Source organism: Pyrgilauda ruficollis, unplaced genomic scaffold, assembly GCF_017590135.1.
Source record: "Pyrgilauda ruficollis isolate IOZ18807 unplaced genomic scaffold, ASM1759013v1 scaffold278, whole genome shotgun sequence".
NCBI lineage: Eukaryota > Metazoa > Chordata > Aves > Passeriformes > Passeridae > Pyrgilauda > Pyrgilauda ruficollis.
In genome coordinates, this window is record NW_024524133.1 from 1 (window position 1) to 25,206 (window position 25,206).

Consider the following 25,206-nt stretch of genomic DNA (forward strand, 5'->3'; position numbering starts at 1 on the left):
GAATTAGGGGTTTTTATACCCTACAGACGTTTTGGAAACTGTCAAACAGAAAGTGTCAGGGAAAAGTAACCTATAGGCTTACAGATAGATAAGCAGGGTCCGAAAGGCGGAAGAGAGAGGCGTCTAAGGCCCGAGTCATCGTGACTTTGCATTTCCTAGCTCAGGCTTCTGAACTCCATGGAGGCCTTGCAGGCCCTGTGCCTAGAATTACAATTGCATGGATGCAAAGGATATGAAATAAAATTTACATGTTCCAATAACAATAACAGTAAATAGCATTTATGTATCTTTCCTTCATCAAGAACTGTTTACATCTGTTGCAAAAAGTTCAGCACCACTGTTTAATTTACTAGCTATATAAACTGAAAGACACAGAAAGTCCCTCAACAGATCAGAAGAAGAACCAGAACCACGACACCTGTCCTATAATCTATTTGCTAGGTCTTGTGAGATTCACTTGCATGACCCGCATTCTTTTTCTGGTAACTTTGACACTAACAACCATGAAGCCAGCCAACCAAAAAAACAAATGAGCAAGCAAAAAAAAAAAAAACCCAAACCAACCAAACAAACAAATAAAAACAAGCAAAAAAAACCAAACAAAATAACAAAACAAAACAAAACCAAAAAACCCCAAACATACTAACCAAACAAAAACAACAAAAACCCCTCCCACTATGAGTTATTGCAGTGGTCTTATTTCACATAGCTGCACTGTGAAATTCTGTTTACTAACCTATAATTAACAGATAAAACATCTTAAATCATTGGAATTATGTCATTGCCAAATAAAAGTAGATGTCAAAAGGTAGTTTCTATGTTAAACTACAATGCATATGCTATGCTTTTACCTTCTATAACAAGACCAGACCAAAAACTTAACACTTCTCTGTGCTGTCCAGGTTCTGAAGCTGTTGTTTCTCTTGTTAGAGAGCACAAGATGCACTGTATGTGAATTCTTAGAGCTCTATTGCATCATCACTACAGCAGGGACTTGTATCACACCTACATGGAAGAACACATAAGGGATATTTTTTCCAGTAATGTGAAATATGCCACATTCCAGGTGCCCCATTAAGGCAGCATTGTATCCTAGACATTGCCATGGACTTTTACACTGCTGAATAGTTGATACAATCTAATGACTCCATATATTCCATTACTGGCATAGACCTCAGTGTCCTTCCTCACCATTGGTTTGAAAGATGTGTATAACTGATGACGACCTTCTTTGAGGCCCATCTGTTCTACCACCTGGTACAGTGGAAAGTTTATGTATATGAAAAATAACATTAGTTTAATGTGCTTTTCCTCCTGTTGTTGAAAAGGTACCAAATAACTTACTTTTAATTTTTGTAATGGAATTTTCTGTGTTTATTTTCCAATCTAAGACAGCAAATTACAAGAACAAAAAAAGTACTTCACTGTAGTTAATGTAACAATTCCCATTTTTTTTTCCTTTATCATTTTTTTCTCTGTCAATATGAGGAAATAAACAGTGGAAAATTAGCTATTAGATATTTGAAAAAAGACCCTCAGGTATTCTTACTTTTCTAACCGCTTTTTTCTATCAAAAAGTAATATTTGTCAACTTTTGTTTGTTACACCTTTATTTTTATAGTTATTAATTTATTTCTTTAGAGTTTCTCTATGATTTTAATAGCCATAAATTTACTGATGTAAATTTATAGCTATTAAAATTTTTAATGAGCTTATATAGACACTCTGAAGTGACTTTAATATTGCATGGCAAACTGCTGTCTCCAAATTATCAGCACCCACAGAGCCACTAGCACTTGTGGAACTGTTTCTCAGTACTTGCAGAATATTTGGCTGCCTTGTCTGAGAATGGAGAATATGACTTGGCCTGTACAGGCTGTTAGATTCTGGATATGTTCTCCAGACAATAAGTGACACTTAGTGAGTGCTTATTGAAAGATTAATTTTGTATTTTCCAACTTGTTGAAAGTTTTCCACCCTGAAGCATGCATTAACAAAATCAAAAATTGTTGTCATTAGTTTCTGGAAAAAGCTTGACCTGCTGTCAATGGCTGAGTACAGTAGGATCGACATGGGAAGATTTTTTTCCAAAATTTTTTTCCAAACCTCTTGGCTGAAATTTTTTCTGTTGTCAACTATTCACTGATTATTTTTCCCTTTGTCTTTAAAGAAAAACAAACTTATGGATGGAAATTTAATTTAACAAAAATCCTTTGAAAAGTAGTTTCAACATATAATTTGTGGCTAGCCCTGTATGGAGCACTATAGCAAAATAATACAACCTTAATAAGAGACTGGTACATTTCACTACTTGCTAAGTGACAGATGACTGCTATTAATCAAACAACATTTATATTGAGTTTTACTTTGCCTAAATAAATTTTCTCCTGTTTTACAGTATAAGCTGTCTTGTACTGAGCATTATTTTGGTTATAAATAAGAAACCCAGCCCGGTTCATTAGCAGGCCCCTGGGCTGACTGACATTGGCTTCACCCAATAACATCCTTCCCAAGGTGCAAACATATCTCTGGTCCAGGACCTGGGGGGCATGAATATCAGAACAATGAGTTGTCTAGACCCAGGAGTTTTGAATTACCTATAAAAGTAAGCTCTGAAGAATAAAATATGCTGTTTGCTATGACCAGTGGAGGCTTGTCAGTTGTGTCTGTCTCTGACGTTTGACCACTCTGGTGACACGTAGTGATGAAGCGATACGCAGAATAAATAGACTCCACAACCTGATGTAGTTATGAAGTGGGTATGTATTGTCAGTGGCCGGCACAACCAAAATAGCTCTTGTGAAAACCTGTGCCCCAAGGCTATGTCTGACCCACATCTTTGTCACAAAGGTGTTCTGTGTGCATTACATTGATTGTGGTCTTCCTCATGATTGAACTTTGGAACTTTTTTCCTTTACGAGTGTGCTTTCGGTCCTTTGGTGCTTGAGTACGTCTGTCAGTCTTGATGAGCTTGGAGACAGAGGAGCCCCTTTATCTGGTTTCTTGCATCCCTTGGTCTTCTCCCAGTATTGTTCTTTATGCAAGAAGCTTCAGAAATTTGCATTTTCCTACGCCCTTTGTACCACGACAGACGTTTCTTAAGTAAAAGTCTAAAATTCAACACATAATTCTACAAGCTAAAATTTAAATGCCCAATTCATATTAGGCCGGCACAACCAAAATAGCTCTTGTGAAAACCTGTGCCCCAAGGCTATGTCTGACCCACATCTTTGTCACAAAGGTGTTCTGTGTGCATTACATTGATTGTGGTCTTCCTCATGATTGAACTTTGGAACTTTTTTCCTTTACGAGTGTGCTTTCGGTCCTTTGGTGCTTGAGTACGTCTGTCAGTCTTGATGAGCTTGGAGACAGAGGAGCCCCTTTATCTGGTTTCTTGCATCCCTTGGTCTTCTCCCAGTATTGTTCTTTATGCAAGAAGCTTCAGAAATTTGCATTTTCCTACGCCCTTTGTACCACGACAGACGTTTCTTAAGTAAAAGTCTAAAATTCAACACATAATTCTACAAGCTAAAATTTAAATGCCCAATTCATATTAGTAACACAAGTGAACTCTAAAAAAATCTCTATTTCAGTGACCCTGATTATGAGGAAGAACAAGTCCAAGAATTGTCCCATGGGCAGAGTGGAGCGAAACATAGGGCAGTGCCCGCAGAGCCTGTCCCCATAGTGAAAAGCTGGAAAAAACCAGAGGCAAGTAGAGCCCACCCTGCAGCAAAGGCTGTAAAAAAAAAAAAAAAAAAACCACAACCAAAGGGCTGTGTGAAAAAGAAACTGGAGAAGCTGAAAATAGAAGAAAAAACCCACCAAAGATATGAGGGGGCTTTGTCTCTGTGCAAGACCACCCAGTACCAAAGGTATGGAAACTTCTTCTTGAGGAATGGGATACAGATTATGATGAAAAAGCATTATGAGTGTTAATAATGTGGGCTAAAAACCACAGATTGCACACAATTAAAGAAGCTGCCTTTGACTCTAATACCTGGGCACGAACTGGCCAATTTATAATTCAAGCCGTCCACAGAGAAAACAAAAACGTGATATGAGTTATAAAGCTGTAGAAACATATCTTAGATTTAATAAGACTGTTAAACACTGAGGCATATGTTAAATACCAGGGACTGGGCATCAGAGGAGTTATCGGGGGGATGGACACCTTTCGAAACCAGTGGAACATACAGCCAGCAAAATGGCCACCGCAAGTAGTCATGCCGCTCCATGTGGCAGAGCCACCCTAAATTCACCCTCCACACTTGCACCATTCCATAGCGAGATGTTTTCCAGTTGATTTGCTGGTAATTTGTGGGGGGAGTTGTGGTTGGGTTTGTGTTAGGATTGGTTTTATGGCTGTTTTTTAGTTTTTTTTCTGGTTTTAATTTCAGCTGCAGTGTCACTCTGCATGGCTGTGTGGCTGTCTGTGGTCTCAGCCACGCTGGGAGGAGACGACCTGACGGCAGGATCTTAACAGTCATGGCCAGCTTTGCTCTGGTCAGTGTTCAGCCTCCCCTGCCTTCCGGCCTGGTAGCTGTTGGGGCCCAGCCCAGCAAGAACAGGATTTGGAGTCCCCCCGGAGCCCCCAGAGAGGAGCCTAGCCCCCACCTGCTGCTGAGCCTGCCCAGTCCGCGACGGGGTCCAGTGGGCATCCCGGGCCCAGCCAGGATGGGATCTGGTTGGCCCAGGACGTGTTACCTTCTTCCCGGCTGGGAAAGAAAGAGGAAGTTCCCAAGTTTGTATTCGTTTTGTTATATTTGCCCAATTATCCAATAAAAATAAAAATAAAAAAATTTAGTGTAGAAGCAATTTTAATTAAGTAGCTTAAAATATATAAAATTGCATGCACTTGAATTATTGACAATATAATTTGGTTAAAATAAGGAATAATTACGTTCTGATAATTAGTGCATAAGCAAAAATAACTGCGCGGGGTACAGAGTGCAGGGTTTGACCCCCGTCACCTCACATACAAGCTTGCCAAGTCAAAATTCCCCTTTTTATGCTTTATGTCTTTACCATCTCCTCCCATTTTTCGTTTGTCACACTTGTATCTCCGCTCTCATCATCACCTTTACCATGCATGCTCCACCATTGTTTTAGGGGGTCGCACCACTCTTTGGGAGTCTTCTATGAGGAAGGCCTCACCTCTTCCTCAGTGTCCTTTAGTTCACCTTTTGGATTGCACATGCGCACCAAGCTGGAATAGTATGAGCCAATATTATATTCTAACATTAAAGCAATAAATCTTATATAATTAACATATTCCTGGAGTCCAACCAAATTTTCCTCTCTTCCAATTAATTTAGTAATAGTTATCTCTTGCTTCTTCCTGTTCTGAACATCTGCAGGAGAAGGGGGTGACGGGGGGGAACCCCTCCTCTCCCTTTCTTTCTTGGCATTACACCTTTAACTCTTTTGTTATTTCTAAATATTAATTACTATATCAATATTGATTACTGTTTCAATTTTGTCAGCACGAATCATACCTACTTACCACAGTTTTAACATGGGTTTTCACAGAGGCTTTTTTGGTTTCTTAGTGGTTTAACAGACGGTCAGTTATACAAAAAGTTTTTGTATTACTTCCTTAAATTCCTCTCATGTCAAACTATGACACCCCCCATTACTATACAAACAAAAAGACCACCTCCTCCTGAGGCCAGGTGGCCCAGCACCAGTGACACATCCCCAAATCCATAGAGCTTGGCTGTGACTGTCGGAAGATATACCTACACCTCTCGTCCAGCCTATGTCAGTGCCAGGGCGCCACCTCCAACCCAAACTCCAGGGAACACAGCCATGCCACCCATGGGCATGGCCCTGCCCCTGACCCTACGTCCATGAGCGGGTCTGAGAATTACATCATCAAGAGCTCCTGCAAATGTCAAACCCAGAAGAAGATCATGGGAAAAACCTCTACAAGGAAGCTGTCAAGCAAACAGCAGAGATAAAAAGCATGCAGGAGTGTTATACCACAAGAATCATTAGTAAACAAGCCTGCCTGAAAAAAATTGTATTGGCAGCATAGCACACCTACCTCTTTACAGCTAGGAGCAAGCCACCCTCAGCAAGCCCAGGAGGAAGCCAGCACGTCCCTGAGTGTGGGCAGTGAAAAGACAAATAAAAAAATAACAGCTCCAGCCAGCCAAAGCAACACCAGTAAAGGCAGTGCTGAATTTCTACCTCTCATACCTCAACAAAGCTTCACAGCTACCCTGCCTACTACTGCTTCAACTATACAAAAATTCTCTTATTCTACAGACTCTAATAAATTAGTTATCATCACAGTTATAAAAAAGTTGTCACACACAGATTACAAAAATAAACAACTGTTTACTAAATATGTCCTAGAATTCATAGTACAGTATCTATTATTGTTTTTTATGTTTGCTAAAACCAAAATGAATAAGTCTCTGACAGCTGATTCTCTTACAGTTACTAAGAAAGTATTACGATTATGTCTAAACTGTTTATTAAAAATATCTTAGAATGTATGTTACTAAGTTTATTCATTATACTTTTATCATTACTACTTGCGATGCTACTAGATCAACCAGGAAAACTCAAAGAATTTACTCATTCTAACATTATAGATCCATTAAGGTATAAACATAAAAATTAATTTGTGATGTCATAAGCAAATTTCAGTTGCAAAGTTTTTTAACTGAGAATTTGCCACCTGTCACAACTTTAAAAACTAAAAGTCACCTATTAAAGTCAATAACAAATTTCTAACTTCTAACAAAAGGAAGAAAACTATATTACTTGCACTGTTACCATAAAAACTTAAAAATTAAAATGCTTATATTCCTTTACTAATTCATAAGTTATTGACATTCAATTTTTTTTTTTTTTGCACTATATACTAATAAAGCTTGTTTTAAAAATATAAGTACAAAACACCTCTCCCAAAATTTCATGGCCCCGATAAAGCCATGAACCTGTATGGTAATGAAAAATATATTAGTACACCTAGATGATCCTATGGAAACTTTGTGAAAAATAAACTTTCTTTCTTTTGAGATAAATGTGGAGGCTTCATCTGGATGAAGGCCTCCAAGTCCTCATTGTGAAAAAGAAACACCTCAACAATAGCAAACGCTAGGTAATAATATCTTATTAATGATGTTAAAAATACATATTTTGCTCCTATTTTACTTAGTAATACAAATAAAAGGGGGAAAAAGTTGGGGTGAACGTACACCTCACTTTAATTTTTAGGTAATACAATGTTCTAATGTCTTTCAATCAATCATATAATAGTACAATAATCCTATGACAAATGTGTTTCAATGGACACTGGGACATGCCAAATACCTACTAGATGTGTCCAGCCTGCACTGTGTCCTACTCAGAACCACAGAGACCATCCTAGTGTCCCCTCAATAGACATCACAGAGCTACATAACCACAATTGATGACCTACATCACGGAAAACTTGGGCTCTTAAAGTAACAATTCATATAAGAACTAGATTTGTTTACAATTTTTTTTCCCAGCTTAGAAACAATTTTTCTTTTTACAGATTGTTTTTCTAATACTTGGGGTTGTCTTTAACAGTTTTAAGAATTAAAATGTTTCTAGTTTTAGTGATAAGTTTTAACTTGTAACTTCTAAACAGCCTGTGACATTCTGGCCTGTGTTCCTGCCTAACAGATCCTAGAGGTGAATGCTGCAGATCCAGTTGCTACGTGGTCTCATGCAAGTTAAATCCATACTCTTTTCTGTCACCCTGCTTGCAATGAGCTCTTGCAAATGGATGATAGAGAGCAAGTTACAATTTTAATAAAGGCAGAAGGGTGAGATATTGCCATATTATATTGCAGTGCAAGCTAACTTGTAGTGAGCATTAATCCAGTTATAAATAATAAACTCAGCCTGATTCATAAACTGGCCCCTGAGCTGACTGACAGAGTCATCACCCAATAACATCCTTCCCAAAGTGCAAACATATCACTGGTCCAGGACCTGGGGGCATGAAGATCAGACCAATGAGTTGTCTAGACCCAGGCGTTTTGAATTGCCTATAAAAAGGTAAGCTCTGAACAATGAAATATGCTGTTTGCTAATGACAAATGGAGATTTGTCGGTTTTGTCTGTTTCCAATGCTTGACTGCTGCAGTAACGTTCTCCTTAAACTGCTTGTCTGCCTAGCATTAATTTAAACCTATCAAAAATTACAGTTCCTGCTATTCAATGTTCCTAGAAAAAATCCTGCCCAATGCTTAAAACACCTTAAATGCTGTTCAGATTCGTCTGAACAGATAGTGGTTAAAAAGAGATTTGCTGGTTCCAAACCATTTACTGCAGTGCTCAGTAACTTTTTTTTTTTTTCAGTCTGATGAGACCATCAGCCATGTCATTTAATAGTATCAGACAGAAGTAACTAAATTGCATTAATTGTAAATACTTTATTACATTAATTGATTAAAACAATCCTTACAATTAATGTGTTTTTCAAACAAACTGAGGAAAAATCTTCAAATAAGTAGGGGAAAATGGGAACAATTTGGAGATCAACTCCTAACCTTAACAAGAATAATCTGTGGAGGTTAGAGTATGGATTTGCACACCTACACTTCTGCAATGTGTACTACCAAAAAACACATCTTCTGTTTAAACAACTTTAGTTACACCTCGAAAAGGGAGGCAAAAATAAAGGATTTTTAATTTCAATTTGGCTTACTGAGGAGAGGTGGGAAGTACATAGCTCTTTGTAAAATATAGAAACTACGCTTACTTTTTGGGATCTTGAGAGAAATACAGTTTGTGCCTCTTACATTTCCTCCCAGGTTCTTCTGTGTCACCAGTGAAAACTTAACTAAAATTTCACTGCAGTTTGCCTAGTGAATTGATTTTTTACTTAAAGTGTATATAAATTATGTAGCTTAATAACAGGGTGATGTTAAGAGAGCAAAGCAGTGGTTGACAGCTGCAATCACAGGTAATGTGTGCACTGGTATTACCAGTATATCTTTAAGATATGCAAAGTTCATATTTAAAGGTAAAGGAACACCCTGCTGATAGTAAACCTGAAGAAATTGAAGACTTGACACTGTACCTGACACTAGCGGATGTTCTCCTGGCCATCGCAGCAGTGCTTTAAAGGACTGAGTTATTCTAAGTGTTAATACTGGAGTGATTTTTCCTTGTGAAAGTTGCAGTGCTGTGCAGATGACTCAGCCTTTGTGGTAGCATGGTATGAGTATTGATCTATTTCCTGGCTTCAGGATTATTATTTATACATTAGTTTCCCTGTTTTTGCTAGCTCCCTATTTTTTGGTCACCCTTAGAATTTACAATGAATGGTACAGGCAAGTTCTCCTTTGCATAGCAGTAGCACTCTTAGCCACACATGAACGGAATGTAGAAAACTCATTTGGATAGACAACCTACAGAACCGAGAAAACTGTCAGTTGAGGCTAGTGCATGTGCACAGGTCTTTTATGTCTGAGATAAGCAGGTGACAGACTTTTTTTTGTTTGTTTGGTTTTGTGTATTTCAAAACTACCCTTCTACGTTGTTTAAAAAGTTATGGTACGTAACAGAACAATCAAATGTTTCCTAGAATTATGATTACAAGAAAAATATTGTTGTTTTCTTTTGGCAAAATCTGAGGGATTTTTGTTTACAAAATTATGAAAGTCTAAGTAGCTCTTTAGAGATACTATAGGTGCATTCTACAATTTTCTTGAAATTATTTCTTAGCAATTTTTCTTAATACCTAATGTTTTCTTTGATGTTTATAGGAAACCATTTGTTTGGGCCCCTTGAATATTAAGTACTGACAATTCCCAGAGATTTCTGAATTTACTAATCCATCAGCCCTTTTAAATAAGATTACTTATCTGCTTAAAAGATAAATGAACATAGGTTAAAGATCTAATCTATGGAACTATTTTCTTATTTCTTTCACATATATAAGGCCCTGTAGTATGGTATGCATTAAGGATGCTAACTTGCATGAGATCTCACAATTAATATGCATGTTTAAGATTGTTCCCCCTCCTACTCACTGTGCTTTATGGTAACCCAACACTAAACTTTACCTGGCTAGTATGGAAACTCAGCCCATCAAGTGTGTTTTGAGGTCTATGTTGTTTTTTTTTTCAACAGAGGCCTTCATATTACCCCCATTAAAACCAAGATCACAAATGAATATTTTCTTCTTTCAAAACATACAATTGAAGCGTACTTTGTGAAGGCATTTCTATTTACTACTTTGAGTATCAGTGATCAAGTGGTTATTATCTCCTATATAAGCAGGTGGGAAGAAGAAGAGCTTAATTCAGTGCTGTGATTTCTATCAAATAGAGAGAGTAGAGAAAGCAAAGAAGGAAAGACTAATAAAGCAGATTTTTGTTGTAGTACTCAATATGAATGCTTCCTAACAAAAAGGACCTCTTAAACTTATTTGAACATTATCTGCTTTGAGGTCATTGAAAATGCAAAAATATATCAAAGTGCACAAGGCAAAATCTGGACGTTTTAAATTCAGCAATACTTTAATACATTTTAAAGGAAGTGAGGTGCAAGTTTCCAGAAAAAATTAAGAACATTCTCACTCCACAATTTCCTGTAAATTGTCATACTGATTTTTCTTGTTCTAAAGTTGAAGTATGACACCTTACAAAGGGATAATAAATATAATGGACATGTCCTGTTAATAGGTACACCAGTAGGAGGCTGACCTAGATTGCTTCTTTTTGGAATTAAATTTCCAGGAGGAGAGAAAGAAACTATATTTAACCAAGTCTTTTCCAATTTACAGCAGTGAAAGAGAGAAGGGTGTACTTCATTACCAGTGTTATACTAGTCCACATATGACATGCACTGTAGTCTTTCTAAAAAGGCAGTTTGGGCCAAGAGTCAGTGAGGGAAGATTTGCTGTGTGAAACTTCAGAGTTTACACCTGAGACAATATCCACCTGAGTGTTGTTAAGGATTACATCATTGTGAGATCGCTCTCCATAGACTTTGAGAAGTCATGGCTATCTTTCCAGAACCCTGGAACAAGGCTATCATTCCCATCTAAGAAAAAGGACTTAAAGGAGGACTCAGGAAATTATAAACCAAGAAGTCTTATATTTGTGATGCTCCTGGAGGCCATTACTAGTCAGGTGAAGTGCATGCATGGGAAAAGTCAGCAAGGATTTACCAAGTGCGTGTTGTGCTTGACAAATTTGATCACCTTCTACAACAAAGTAGCCTACTTTGTTGATGTGGAGCAAGTAGTGGACAATGCCTACCTGGATTTCTTTAAAGTTTTTCACAGGGTTTTCCACAGCCTCTTCTTAGAAAAAGTCTTGTGTTCAGTCTTGTCTAAAACTTGCCTAAAGTTTGTCTAAAACTTGTCTAAAACTTGTGTAAAACCAGTGGTCTGTGTGGTGGAATTGGCTATTTACCACCAGCCCAAGAATGCGGGTATATAGTTCCTTTTCAAACCTGGCACAAGTGGTATCCCCAGGGATGAATATTGGGCTCAAGACTCTCTTAATATTTTCATAAGTCCCTGGAATATAGGATCAAATGTAACCTGATAAGGTTTGCAAGTAATACCAAACTTAGTGATGAAGTGGGAACTTTGGCAGGGACAGCCAACTTGCAGAAAGACCTGGAAATACTGAAAGAGTGGGCTAACCAAACAAGTGTGAGGCATTGCACTTGTAAAAATATAACATAGGAGTGCAGAACAGGCTAAAACCTACCTGGCAGTGGCAAGTTCTTGGTGGACAAGTGTTGTGGTGAATGCTTCAAGTGTGGAGACACAAGGCTTTACTTCATGTTTCTCAGAAGGCTGATTTATTATTTTATATATTATAATAAAATACTACTTTAAAAGAATACTAAAAGAAAAGAGAACAAAGACGATCAGAAGGCTACAAATAAAAGGAATAGAATAGAATGCATAATAAATACCTGTGACTACTCACAGCCTCGGCACAGGTAGCTGTGATTGGTCATCAATTGAAAACAATCCACATGGACCAAAGGAAGATGCACCTGTTGCATTCCACAGCATCAGAGAGTTATTGTTTATGTTTCTTTCCTGAAGCTCCTCAGCACCTCAGGAGGGAAGAAAATGCTAGCAAAGATTTTTAATAAAATATCATAGCTACAGACAAGTTCAGTATGAATTACCTCAGGAATGCTATGGCAAAAAATGCCAGTGGGATGCTGGGCCACCTCATAAAGGGCATGACTAGAAGAGATAATAATTTTGATTTACTTGGCCCTGGTCAGGCACAGCTGGAATACTGCGCTCAGTTTTGGTCCCTACTATACAAAAATATGTGGACAGGCTAGACAGGGTCCAGAAAAGTACCTTAGAGATAAGAAAGAGAGGCCTTCCCACTGAGATAAGGATGAGAGTGGTGGACTTGTTCAGGTTTAAGATTTCAGTGAGAATTTATTACCTTGCTCCCGTGACTACAGAGCAGATGGAGACACCTTTTTATAATAAGTAAAAAGGAAAAATAAGGGCTAACGGGTATGTTACTCCTGGAGAGAGTGAAGTGAGATGCTTTTAAGGTCCAGGTGGACAAGGTGCTGCGCCATTTTGTCTGGACTTCTGTACTTTTCACAAAAAAGGTTGGTGCAGATAATCCTTGAGATCCCCATCCAGTATTTAATATCCTATAATTCTTTTCTCTATGATTTCTCTAATGTGGCACTGAATTACAGTTTTTATTTTCATTTTGCCCAAAAGGAGTAACGGTTGGAGAATCAATACCTTAAAACCTTGTTCACTTTCGGTTTGTAGGCAGTGCTTGTACTCCTGAATGCACCATGTTAGCTGACCTTAAAACAATAATATATTCACAGCATCAAAGTCTTGTTGACAGCTTTATTATGTATACTGAGTGAAGGCTTCATTAGCCCTGCAGCACTAAAATTCTGAATTAATTGAAGAATGAGGAATGAACATAGCAGCCATTCCAAGGAATCAAAGTTGGTATAGATGGCAAGAAGAAGCCTTTTTTCCCTCTTCTTCCTATTTTTTACAAATTATTCTGCTAATAATTGTGCCTGTTGTTTTCTGAATATATAACAGGGCTGGTTATCTTATGCTCTGTTAATACGTATAAAAATGTTGGATATTATTTGCAAACATTTGATTAAGGAATGTACAGCCTCTTTAATTCAAACCAAATTCCTAGATGTAACCTAATTCTTCTGCTAAGTTCGTGCTGACAAAATTTTCCCTTAACGTTGCAAAATTATATTGGTTATTGCCTTTCTCTTTTCCATGTGGACTACAGAGAGCTGAAAAGTGGAATTAAATTTTTGTCCTGAGGAGAATACTGCAACTAGGTTTAAAACCAATTCTCAAGAAAAAGCTTCAAATTTTTCCCTCTGAACAAGGATCCCTTCTCTCTATATGCAGACAAACAAACTTGCCCTCAGGAAGAAAAGTACTTGGGAGAAAAAGAAGAAGAAAAATCAATGTCGCAACAAGATCAAACCAGATCCAGAAGCTCTCCGGAATTTTTGGGGGCATGCAGAAATGTTATTGTGTTCATTGAACTCCTAGACAGCATTTTTATTTTCACAATGAAAGTAGTGCTTGCCTTGTCAGTCCATTAAACTCCAACAAGTGTCTCTGCAGGTTCATAGTTCCAATTATGACACAGTTTAGATAGGACCCTAGCAAAAAGTACTTTGACTCTCTCCACTGTGGGTTGATCATCGCTCCTGCAGTTTCCAAATAAACAATGGTCTGGAGGAGGAAATTCAAATGCCTGCTTTTTCTTTCAGAAGTAGAATACTGGAAACAACATGGCTAACATGAGGCTGAGATTCTCAAGGAGACTTTCCTCTGGTATTGTGTTGCAGTTAATTACTTGTTTCTGGCTGACACAAAAAAATTTGTATCAAGTATGACAATAATATTAGGAACAAAATAAACAAGCTATATGAAAATGAGCATAAGGTTGATGTACATAGTATGTGATAGTATGATTATTGGCTAGTAAAAAGAGGTGAAGATGTTTGTGGTTAATAATTATAATAATAATAAAAATTATGGTTTCAGACACTGGGGTCGATTTCTGACAGTACATGTGAAGAAGCTAAGAATAATGTTTTTCATTGCCATTGCAAATAATGAAAAAAATTTGACTCTAAGACTGATACCTATTTGCTCTACCTATGAAAACAATCTTAACCCTCGATACTCAGAATTGCCTGTTTGCAGATATTGGCAGGGAGAATAATTTAACTGGAAGCAAATTGCAAAGTTTGTGTACATAACTCGCATCAGCAAGACAGGGATAAAAATGGATAATTTTTTAATTCAATACAAAATATTTTGGTTACTTATACAGACATTTTACACTGCCATTGTAAGTAAAAATGGAATATTTTTATGATGGTAAAGCTATAAGTAATGTTTTAGAAAATGTTACCATGTTGTCTCAGAGTGATAAGATGTATTTTTTTCAAGAGCGCCCTTAGGACTTATTTAAAGTGTATGTAAGTCCTCACATAATTAAAATATTTAGAAATGTTGTCTCTGCCTACTTCCAACAAAAAATACAGTTGTGTGTGTTGTGTTCTGAAATGACCAAAAGAAGTGATAAATTAGAAAAAGAAGAAATGATAAATGTGGCAGGAATACTATGAAATTACCAACTATTTTATATACAAAAATGCTGAAATAAAAGTATGCAAAAGGAACTTCATAACTTTTTACATTCAGAAGACCTGCTACAAATCCTAAAATTTCTTCTCTGGTAGACACGCTTACATTAAAAGTTACTGAGAAATTCATGATGCAAGAATTAACCATAGCATACTGTGTGAGTATTTGAGTTTGTAATTAAGAATAAGAATAATGTAAATAAGAATAAATATCTAATTAAGAATTATAAAAAAGAAAATGCAATCTCTGCTCTATCATTCCGTGTTCTCAGAAAATATGTATTAATGCACTAACTCACTTGCGGAAAGTCTGGATAAAGCTTTATGAAGCCCTGGAATGGTTTTAACTACCAAACAAATAGAAATGTATATCTATGAGAATACTGAAATAAGAAGTGATGACAACAGTAAGGGTTATTTTGTGTATTTCAGTTTTATACCTAGAGTTTATATATAATTGCTATGACCTTGGTACTACAGATAAGTAAATAAGATTAACCTAATGCCAGTAAAGTGCTCTCTTTGGTCCAGAGTCTGAATTCTCTTATGTTTTACTTCCTTTTTCACAGTGAGGTGTAGAAGCATTTCCAGAGTATGTTTCCTTTATGTCTCTTACATAGGCATTGAAATAGTGATTTTATACAGAATTTTGCATATATAATTTCTGAATGTTTATGGCTTTTCAAATCTAAAATGTCTAGAAAATGCAGACAAATTATATGTCTTCTCGACAGGTATATATAATGCTTGCTTATAAACTTTCTAAGATTAATAGTCAGTCCTGCAAATTATACATGATCTGACATCATACTCTGAAATGCAATCAATAAATAAATCTGATATAACTAAAAAAAAGTGCTATAATGACATCATAATCTTAAAATCTTATATCAGGTCCATTTACAGTTATGGGAAAAATATTGGAATAAGAAGTAAAATTACTTGAATACTTAATCTCTCTATTTGTTAGAAAAAGGAAGAAAATATATAGTGGATAAATTGCCATGAGATGAACAGGATGTAATTAAGTGACGAAAAGACTAGGACCAATAAAGATATTGTAGTGTTGGGGTTCTTTTTTTTTTTTTTTGTCATTATAAGAAATTATTTACTTCCTCAATATTTTTTTAGTAATGTATGTTTTCATGTAAAAAAGAAACTTGTTACGTTCAGTAGTTTTTGCTCTTGTTTTCCTATGTATTACTATAATGTATTTTATATTTTCAAATTTGTAAATTTTTTATGTTTCTCAACTTGTTTGGTTACAGCAGAAATACCAAAACCTGTGTATTACACTCAAAATATCAACAAAATTCAAGTGAGCAAACAAGGTTCATATGTGTTTTCCAGGTTTATAGGCTTTCTCAGCTGCTGTTACTGTCAAAATAAGACAGTAAATAAAATTAAACCAAAATCATATAATACTCAAAAGAATTCATGCAAGTCCAATATTACATAGAAATATATTGTGATACCTTTTGGAAGCCATAACAACTTGATTCAAGACAGCCAATTCAGAAGTTCAAACCCTTACTTACTGAACTATTTGTATATCAGATGTTTAGGTATGACTGACATCTTCTATGACATTAGTGAAATTTTGTGCCAAATTTGTCTAGAATCTAGGCTAGTAGACACTCTAGGCATAGATATGAATCAAAGAGATTCATGCAAGAATGTTGAAGCAGTGGGGAAAAAAAGTGCAACCAGTAGGAAAGTTCATTATTCTATCAGTATTACCTTCATTCTGCTCATAATGTCCGTTTGTTTCGCTGGTGCATTGCTTTGAATACAAGATTCTAAACCTGGATTTTCTTGTGCTGTTAAATCATACAACTAAAAAAGAAAGTTCCCTTTAGCACTAAATATTGGCAGATGGAATAGCAAAAGAAGGATAAATTGAAGATCAATATAGAGTATAATAAACAGAACATAAATTAATCACTTTTATACTACAGGTCTAAAGGATGCATATGCCATGTGATCTCAGTTTCCTAGGGCTGACATTCCCTATGGGACACTGGCAGATGTTTTCATCTTGCAGAGGTCTTTTAAATAATCAAAAATTGCTGTTTTTAATGAGCTGCAGTATATAAAGGGTCATATTTCAAATAACCTTATGAGTTAAAATAGGAAAAGCAATCAGTCATTGTCAACATATTTTTTTGTATTGTTATTTACGTATCTGTTTGCTGTATATCTTCTGCATTTGTGTATTTGTTCTTGTATGACAGAAACATTTCCAGGATCCAAAGGAGTTGAAGACCAACAATTACTAATTCTCGTCCAAACACACAGCCTCACATCAAAACAGTTTGGTTGAACAGGAGACAAAACGAGACAGGTTGAAGCAAGTCAGATACTCCATTACAAAACCCCAAAATATTATCACTTGTTGTATTAAAAACACTATATTTAGACAGTTGTGGTAAGTTCACGAAATAGCAGTAACATTTAGGTACACATTTAAGATCAGTCCTAAATTAGTCTGAGAAAGGAATAGTGAAATAATAGTCTTTCTCTAAGCTGTACATGCTGAAGGCAGAGCCAAATCCTATAGAAGCAACAGGGTACATAGACCTTCCTGATAGAACTTCAACTATCTGTCTTTGACAGTGACGTTTGGCCTGGTTCAGCTGTGTAACTTTGGCTGAGGCTGCTGAGGGAATTGCTAGGATGTGAGGAATTTCATAGAGATGTATAGTAAGACAAGTAACATTGCAGTCACAACTAAGATTCTTCAAGTAATGATATTTAGCAGCCCAAGAATTCAGGAGAAAAAAAACCCTGTCAGATAATGTAAAATCGTAGGATAGAAAATGAAAGAGGGATCTGGAAGATGGCAGCTCAGCATCACTTGTACAAGGAGCAAAGTTCACAGAATCGCAGAATCATAGAATAGGCTGAGTTGGAAGGCACCCACCAAGATAATCAAGACTTGGTCCTGTGCAGTACCATCCCCAAGAGGGAGACCATGTACCCAAAACTTTCCCAGCACTCAAAGTGAGGCCACACCATTTCAGGGGAGAGCTGGACAATATTTTCCATTGCCCAGATGGCAATGATGTGCCTGATGCCCCCAAGGCACACCTGGCCCTCCTGCCTGCCACTGCAGATTCATGTTCAACTTGCCATCAGCCAGGACTCCCAGGTCCCTTTCCATGTCACTGCTCTGCAGCCACTCATGCCCAGTCTGTCCATATGTCCAGACTTGCCCATCCCAGGTGCAGAATCCAGCACTGTCACTTGCTGAACTTAATATGGGTGATTGCCCATCCCTCTGATTTTTTGCCATCTCTGTGCAAGGCCTTCCTCCCTTCAAGGGAGTCAAAAGCTCCCCCCAATTTTGTATTAGCTGTGATCATAGTGTCCTTTCCAGTTCTGCATCCAAATAGTTTAGGAAGCTATTGAAGAGCCGAGTCTCAGGATGGAGCCCTGAGGAACCTCATTACTGGCAGGTCACCAGTCTGATGTAACCTGATTCATTGTAAACCTTTCTGCCTGACCCATGAGCCAGTGGCTCAGCCATTGCATGTGCTTATCCAGCTCTTGTTCTCCTCTCCCTACCTCCTCTGATGGCTGCCTGGCCAGAAGTTACTCATAACAGGGTGCGATTTCTTAGTATGTCTGTTATTGGTTAAAACATTTATTATGGTGATGAAAATACAGTGGTTAAATTATAGTAATTAAAGAGTGATTAATAAGACATAACAATTACAGTGATGATAATATGTAATTACAGTTATAAATATGTTCTTTTACGTAATACAAAACTGCCTGAATCTCTAAACTCTGTGCTTCTATTCATTCCTTGGATACATGGAAGTATATATGAATCAAAAAATTTAGGAAAATATGATCCCTTATTTTTACAATAAGCTAACATGTAAGCATAATAGATACTAAGATTTGCATTGGTCTCAGGTTTTTGCTGAAACATTTAGAACAGAAAATGACAGTTGCCATCTCTCTATTTACATTCAAAGAAATAATTATTTTCCACGTTTCCAATTGTCCTGAGTGGAGAGATGAATATGTACTCAATAGGGCTAAACCTTAGTATATCAGCTCAGTAGGAATGAGATGGGCTGATTGTGTGGTGTTAAATTTTTTTCACTAAATTAAAATATGAGAAACCATTGGCAAAGCACAAAATACAAAGCTGAAAAGAAATATTGTTTTTCATGTCATTTAGAAACATGTTGACGCATCATTTTTACGTATCATGACATACGTACAAGGAAACTTGAATTAATTCCTATTTCCGAGGGCACCTGAAAAAAAAAAGCCACCTTTTTTTATAGTGTTTTTACATAAATGATCTAATTTATGGAGAGGTAATATGGCTTTTCCTATCCATCTCACACTAAGTAGTGGAGTTAGGGCATGAAATTCACATTTGGGAGCCCCTACATTCACACTTCAGCAGGCAAGGTTAACCTTGGACAACAATTCACAGCAGCAGATTGACCCTGAACCGCAGCCCATCAAGTCAGTTGCCTACTCTCCTACACAGATTGGGAGAGAATCAGAAGGACAAATGTGAAAGAAACACATGGATTCAGAGATTAAAAAAAAACTGCAAGAAAAAGCAAATAAGTAATTACTTTGCTATTCCCCTTTGGCAAGTGTTTATACATGTATACCAATGCACGTAGCATGGGTAAGAAACAGGAAGGGCTGGAGGCCATGGTGCAACAGCAGAACTGTGTTGTAGAAATCACATCACAGAAATGTGGTGGGATGACTCACATATTTGGAGCACCGCATTGGATGGCTACAAACTCTTCAGAAGAGACAGAAAAGGGAGAAGAGGTGGAGGGGTGGCCTTTTATATTAGGGAGGTTTTGGTTGTCCTAGATATTGAAACTAATGATGATGAAATTGAGACCGTATGGGTAAGAACAAAGGGGAAGGCCAACAAGGCTGATGTCCTCCTGGGAGTCTGCTATCGTCCACCCAGCCAGGATGAACACGTGAAAAACTTATTCTATAAGCAACTGAACAATGTTTTAGGATCGTCAGCCCTTGTTCTTGTAGGTGACTTCAACTTATTAGACATCTGCTGGGAACTTAATACAGCAGAAAAACGCCAGTCTATGAACTTTTTGGAGTGTGTGGAGGGTAACTTTTTGTCAAAACTAGTGGGAGAGCCAACCAGGAGATAGACTATGTTAGACTTGTTGTTCACAAATGAAGATGTACTGGTGAGTGATGTGATGTAGGAGGACATTGGGCCATAGTGATCATGATTATAGAATTCTCAATAATTGGTGAAATAAGGAGGAATATCAATAAGAACTCTATGCTGGACTTCCGGAAGCCATACTTTGGTTTATTTAAGAGAATTGTTGAAAGTTTTCCTTGGGAAAAAGGCCTTGAAAACAAGGAGTCCAGGAGAGATAGATGTTCTTCTTGAGGGCACAGGAGCAGTCTGTCCCTATGTGCCAAAAAATGAGTCAACAAGGCGAATGCCCAGTCTGGATGAGCAAGGTGGTTTTGAGTGAACTTAGAAATAAAAAAAAGATGTGTCCTCTTTCAAAGAAGGGGCTGATTTCCCAGGAAGTATTTAAGGGACCTGCTAGGAGGATGTAGAAAAAAAAATAGGGAGGCGAAAGCTCAGTTTGAATTTAACTAGGCAACTTCTGTTACAAATAATAAAAAGAGTTTTTACACATAAATTAATGGTAAAAGGAAGGGTATAACTAATCTCTGTTCCTTATTGGATGAGGCAGGCAACCTAGTAACTAAAGATGAGGCAAAGGTGAAAATGTTTTATGCATTGTCCGCTTCAGTCTTTAGTGCTACGAGAGCTTGTCCTCAAGAAAACTGTCTTCATGGATTGGTAGGTAGTGCCAGGGAGCAGAATTGTCCTCTTGTGTTTTCCAAGAAGAGGAAATCAGAGATGCTGAGGCACTTGGATATATATAAATCAATGGGACCAGATGGGATCCATCCTAGTGTGATGAGGGACCTGGCAGATGAGTTTGCAAAGTCACTCTCCCTCATTTATCAATGTTCCAATTGATTGGAAACTGGACAATATGACGCCCATTTACAAAAAAAAATTGGGAAGGAGGATCCTGGTATTTACAGGCTAGTCAGCCTGACCTCAGTACCAGGTAAGATAATGGAGCAGTTCATAATGAGTGCTATCAGACAGCACTTATAGGATAGCCAGAGTATCAGACCCAGTCAGCCAGGGTTTACGAAGGGTAGGTCATGTCTGACGAACCTGGTCTCCTTCTATAACCAGATGACCCGCCTGGTGGATGCAGGAAAGGCTGTGGATATTGTCTATTTAGACTTCAGCAAGGCTTTTGCCACTGTCTCCCACAGCACATTCCTGGAGAGGCTTGGAGAAGCTTGCCCACGGCATGGACATCAGCACTCTTCAATGGGGGAACTGGCTGGATGGCCGGACCCAGAGAGTGGTGGCGGATGGTGCTGTATCCAGACGGCAGTCAGTCACCAGTGGTGTCCCTCAGGGGTCTGTACTGGGACCAGTTCTATTTAATATTTTTATAGATGATATGAATGAGGGCATCTAGTCTTTCATTAGCAAATTTGCAGATGACACTAACCTGGGAGCTTGTGTTTATCTATTGGAAGGAAGGAAGGCCCTGCACAGGGACTTAGATTGGTTAGATAAATGGGCAGAGTCCGACAGCATGAAGTTTAATAAGTCTAAGTACCAAGTTCTACATTTACTCTACAACTGGCTCACAAGAGGGTGTAGCGAGGAGGGGGTCGGTCTCTTCTCCCAGGCAACAAAAGACAGGACAAGAAGACATAACCCTTAACTGCAACAGGGGAGGTTTCATTTGCACAAGAGAAAGAATTTCTTAATAGAAAACATGATTAGACGTAGGAATGGGCTGACCAGAGAGGTGTTGGAGGTGTCTAAATAAGACAGAAATGCGGCAATTAGTGCCATGATCTGGTTAACATCGTGGTTTTTGGAAAAGGTTGCACTTGACGATCTCATAGTCTGCAGGAATTCATAGGTTTAGAAGATTTCAGGAAAGTTAGGAAAAAGCAGGGCCTCAGAGACAGTAAGGATAGTGAAATATTAAAACAGCAGAAAAGATATATTGGTAGTAGCAAAGACAAGAAAAATAGAACAATAAAGCTGTGTAGTTTGGTTTTTAAGTCACTAATAGTATATTTTAGTAAATATTTAGAAGGTTAAATATGAATGGAGCTCTGTGCTTTTTATCTTATAAACGAACCTTTCTATGAAAGAAAAAGCTGCTATTGTTATAACCAAAGATACGTGTTCTTCAAGTGGTTGGATAGAACTATTTGCTTTTGCTCTATGTGATTGGCTGAGACTGAGTCTGAAACTATCTTATAGTATGTTGCAACATTAAGTTTTTTTAGCCTACTCTCTGGATAGCGAGCTTCTTGCATCAATCCATTATCATAGCCATGTAATGAGACTGGTGCTTCTTAAATAAACAGCTCACAACGTTATTTAGATGTGGTCCCGTTCCGTTCTTGTCTGTATATAAATGGTCAGAGTCAAAGGTGTTTTCCAATCTATCTTGTTCAGTGATCTTGTGATATATCAACTATTGTATTTATTATTATACTTATGAATTATATAGATGCAGTCATTAATTCTTGCGTTACATAGGAATCCTCTAATCTGACCCTATTTTTATAATGACATACCTTAATATACCTCCTTTCTCAAAATGTTCTCCATACGTCCACCTTCAGCTGGTTTCTATGGCATTTCATTAAATATAGTTTTTGACTTCCTTCTCAGATCATGCTTGGTATGTTGTTGAAGGAAGATGACAAAGTAAGTGGCATTTTTGCTTGAATTATTGACTAGCTAATGTCTAAAGACTGTTTCACTTTGTTGCTGAATTTAATTCAACTGCATTCTGTGTTCCTATTTACCTCATATTGTTCAGCTAATAGAACTTCTCTTTGCATCTTAAATTTAAATGGGATTATTGATGTGAACAGTTATGTTTAAATGTTTAGCTTAATAATCTGGAAAATATGGCTACCCAATTAATATACTCTACCTAGCACCAATCTTAGTAGTTATTGCAATTCAGTGGAAATGTGTATGTGTGTAAATGTGGTTCCCAGGTACACAGGTCATAGCTCTAATACACCCTGATTGTTACCATAACAATTATTTATCTTCTTTTTTCTTTTTTTTTTTTCTTTTTTTTTCCTGTGGAGATTTAGACAATGCAGAATATGTTCTTGATTGCAGCAACAGCTGTAGATATTTCCAGGGGGTCATATCACCAGCCAGGTGCCCGACATAAAGCTTGAATTAATAAAAATCTGGTTTATAGCTGAGTAGACGAGTCCTGTTAATGGTAATTTCCCATTCACCTGAGTTTCTGGGTTTTCTTAAATCCATATGATTAAAAAAAAAAGAAAAAGTTCAGGAATCGTTATTCTGAAACGTTCTATCTTCCATATATTGTCTTATTTGCTAATATTGCAGTCAATTTTCCTCTTGAGAAATTTTGCTTTGTTCAGAGGGTGGTATGTAACTCATTCATGGGACATGTTTTTCCATACTGGTTACACCTAAAATTAATCACAAGACTACCTATAAAATTGTCCCCTTTGTTCTCATTTTGACCTCTCCTATTAAGTTCCCTTTAGCATTTAAATTGAAAACCACATTAAAAGTACAGGCACCTCTCCAAGATAAGTATAAGTAGAAGTATATGTGGAAAACATAGACATAATAAAGGTTTATAAGAATCTGAAGATTTTTCAAATTCAGCATCTAGAGGTAAGAGGCTGTAGACATCATGTAAATCTCTTTCCTTGCACTCCGGATCTGCATATGGGTACATAATCCATCACTGTGATCCCAGTCACATATCTGACTTTTTTACGAACCTGTCTTTCAGTAAACCTAAAAATACCTTCTCCACATTAAATTCTCTTCAGCAGTCAAAACAAAACACCCAAACAAAACAAAACAAAAACAAAACAGCCAATTTAATCTGTCCACCAATTCATCTGTATTTAACCTGGTGAAATGGTAGAAGATGGAGTCCACTGTGACACAGTATTTAAACTCCTGCCTGGTTGTCAGACCAATAACAAATGTAAGTGTAACATGATACTCTGGACGTAATTAAGCGGAGTTGATATGTTTTGCTAGACTGCAAGTAGATTGAAATGCATAATTCTTTTAAATTTCATAGTCTTTTCAAAAATTCTGCAGGTCTTGGGATGCCATCAGGATCCACAGTAAAGTTCTTCCTGGTCTTGTTCTAGGGAATGTGAAGGTGTACTGGAGGTTATATAAATATAATACCATGAAGATCTGGAGATTGCAATTTAGGATTCCTGTTATGCAGTATTTACAGAAGTTCTGTACAAGATATTTGGCTTTGTTTTTCTTTCCATTTCAGCATGTTTAAAATTCAGTGAGAGAAATCCTGTAACTGAAGTAATGAGTCTGTTATAGCTACGTGGATATTAATGAATACAAGTAGGAAACTGCTATGCTAGCCATGAGATTTACTATAACAAAATTCCATCCCAGCTTGACCCAATATAATAACAGATCCTTATATTACTTTCAGATATCTCATCTTGGGAGCATGTGTGTGATTATGAGACGTAGAGAGGTTAACATAGAATTTCAGAGAATATTCACATTCCTGAATTCAAGCACTTGTCTACATCCTAGGAGATTTTAAGCAAAATCTTGTGTGGAACACCTGCTCTTTAGTCTTGGGCATCTTCAAAGAAACTTAGAAACTGAGATTGCTTATTTATTTATTCACTAACAATGATTACTGATTTGAAAAATATAAAGAAGATCTCATAAATTCAAACATTTTAAGGAAAGCTGAAACGAATTATAGCCAAGGATATACATCTCAACTATTCTTTTCTAACAAGGTCAGGTATTAACAATAAAGCCACGCATTAATCTTAGGGCATCTATGCAATGATGAAATTGCTTATTTGTTTGTTTCATTCTTTCCTTCTTTCTTTTATATCCAGCCTCATATAATTAATTTTTACCAATCAACAAAACTTACATCAATCACGAAAAAGTTTTTCATGAAGGTTATTTGTAATTTATCCCTTGAGGTCTGACCTCACCAAATGTGAATTGCCAGATAGACAATGGAGATCACTCTGCAAAACAAAACCAACAACAATAATAATCATATCTGACAGCATCATGCCTAAATAAACAGCCAAATAATCATACTCAGCTAAATAAAATATCTCTCTCCAAATGCTGTGATAGAGAACCAATTTCCTAATTAAACAACATGCCTGTAATTATATGACTTTGTTGAAGAAATGTAAAAATTTTAAAGAATACAAAAATTTGTAGATTTGTTGAAATACTCTTCTTTTTTAATTATTTCCCATTAAGCCTTTCTAAAAGAATTACACACTAATCTCACATTTAGAGAAGTAATATCATCAGACAGTGGGATATTATTTGGGGTTCTTCTGGGTTTTTTTGTTTGTTTGTTTTTTGTTGTTGTTGGGGTTTTTTACCTTATATTTTTTTTTTTTTTTTTTTTTTTT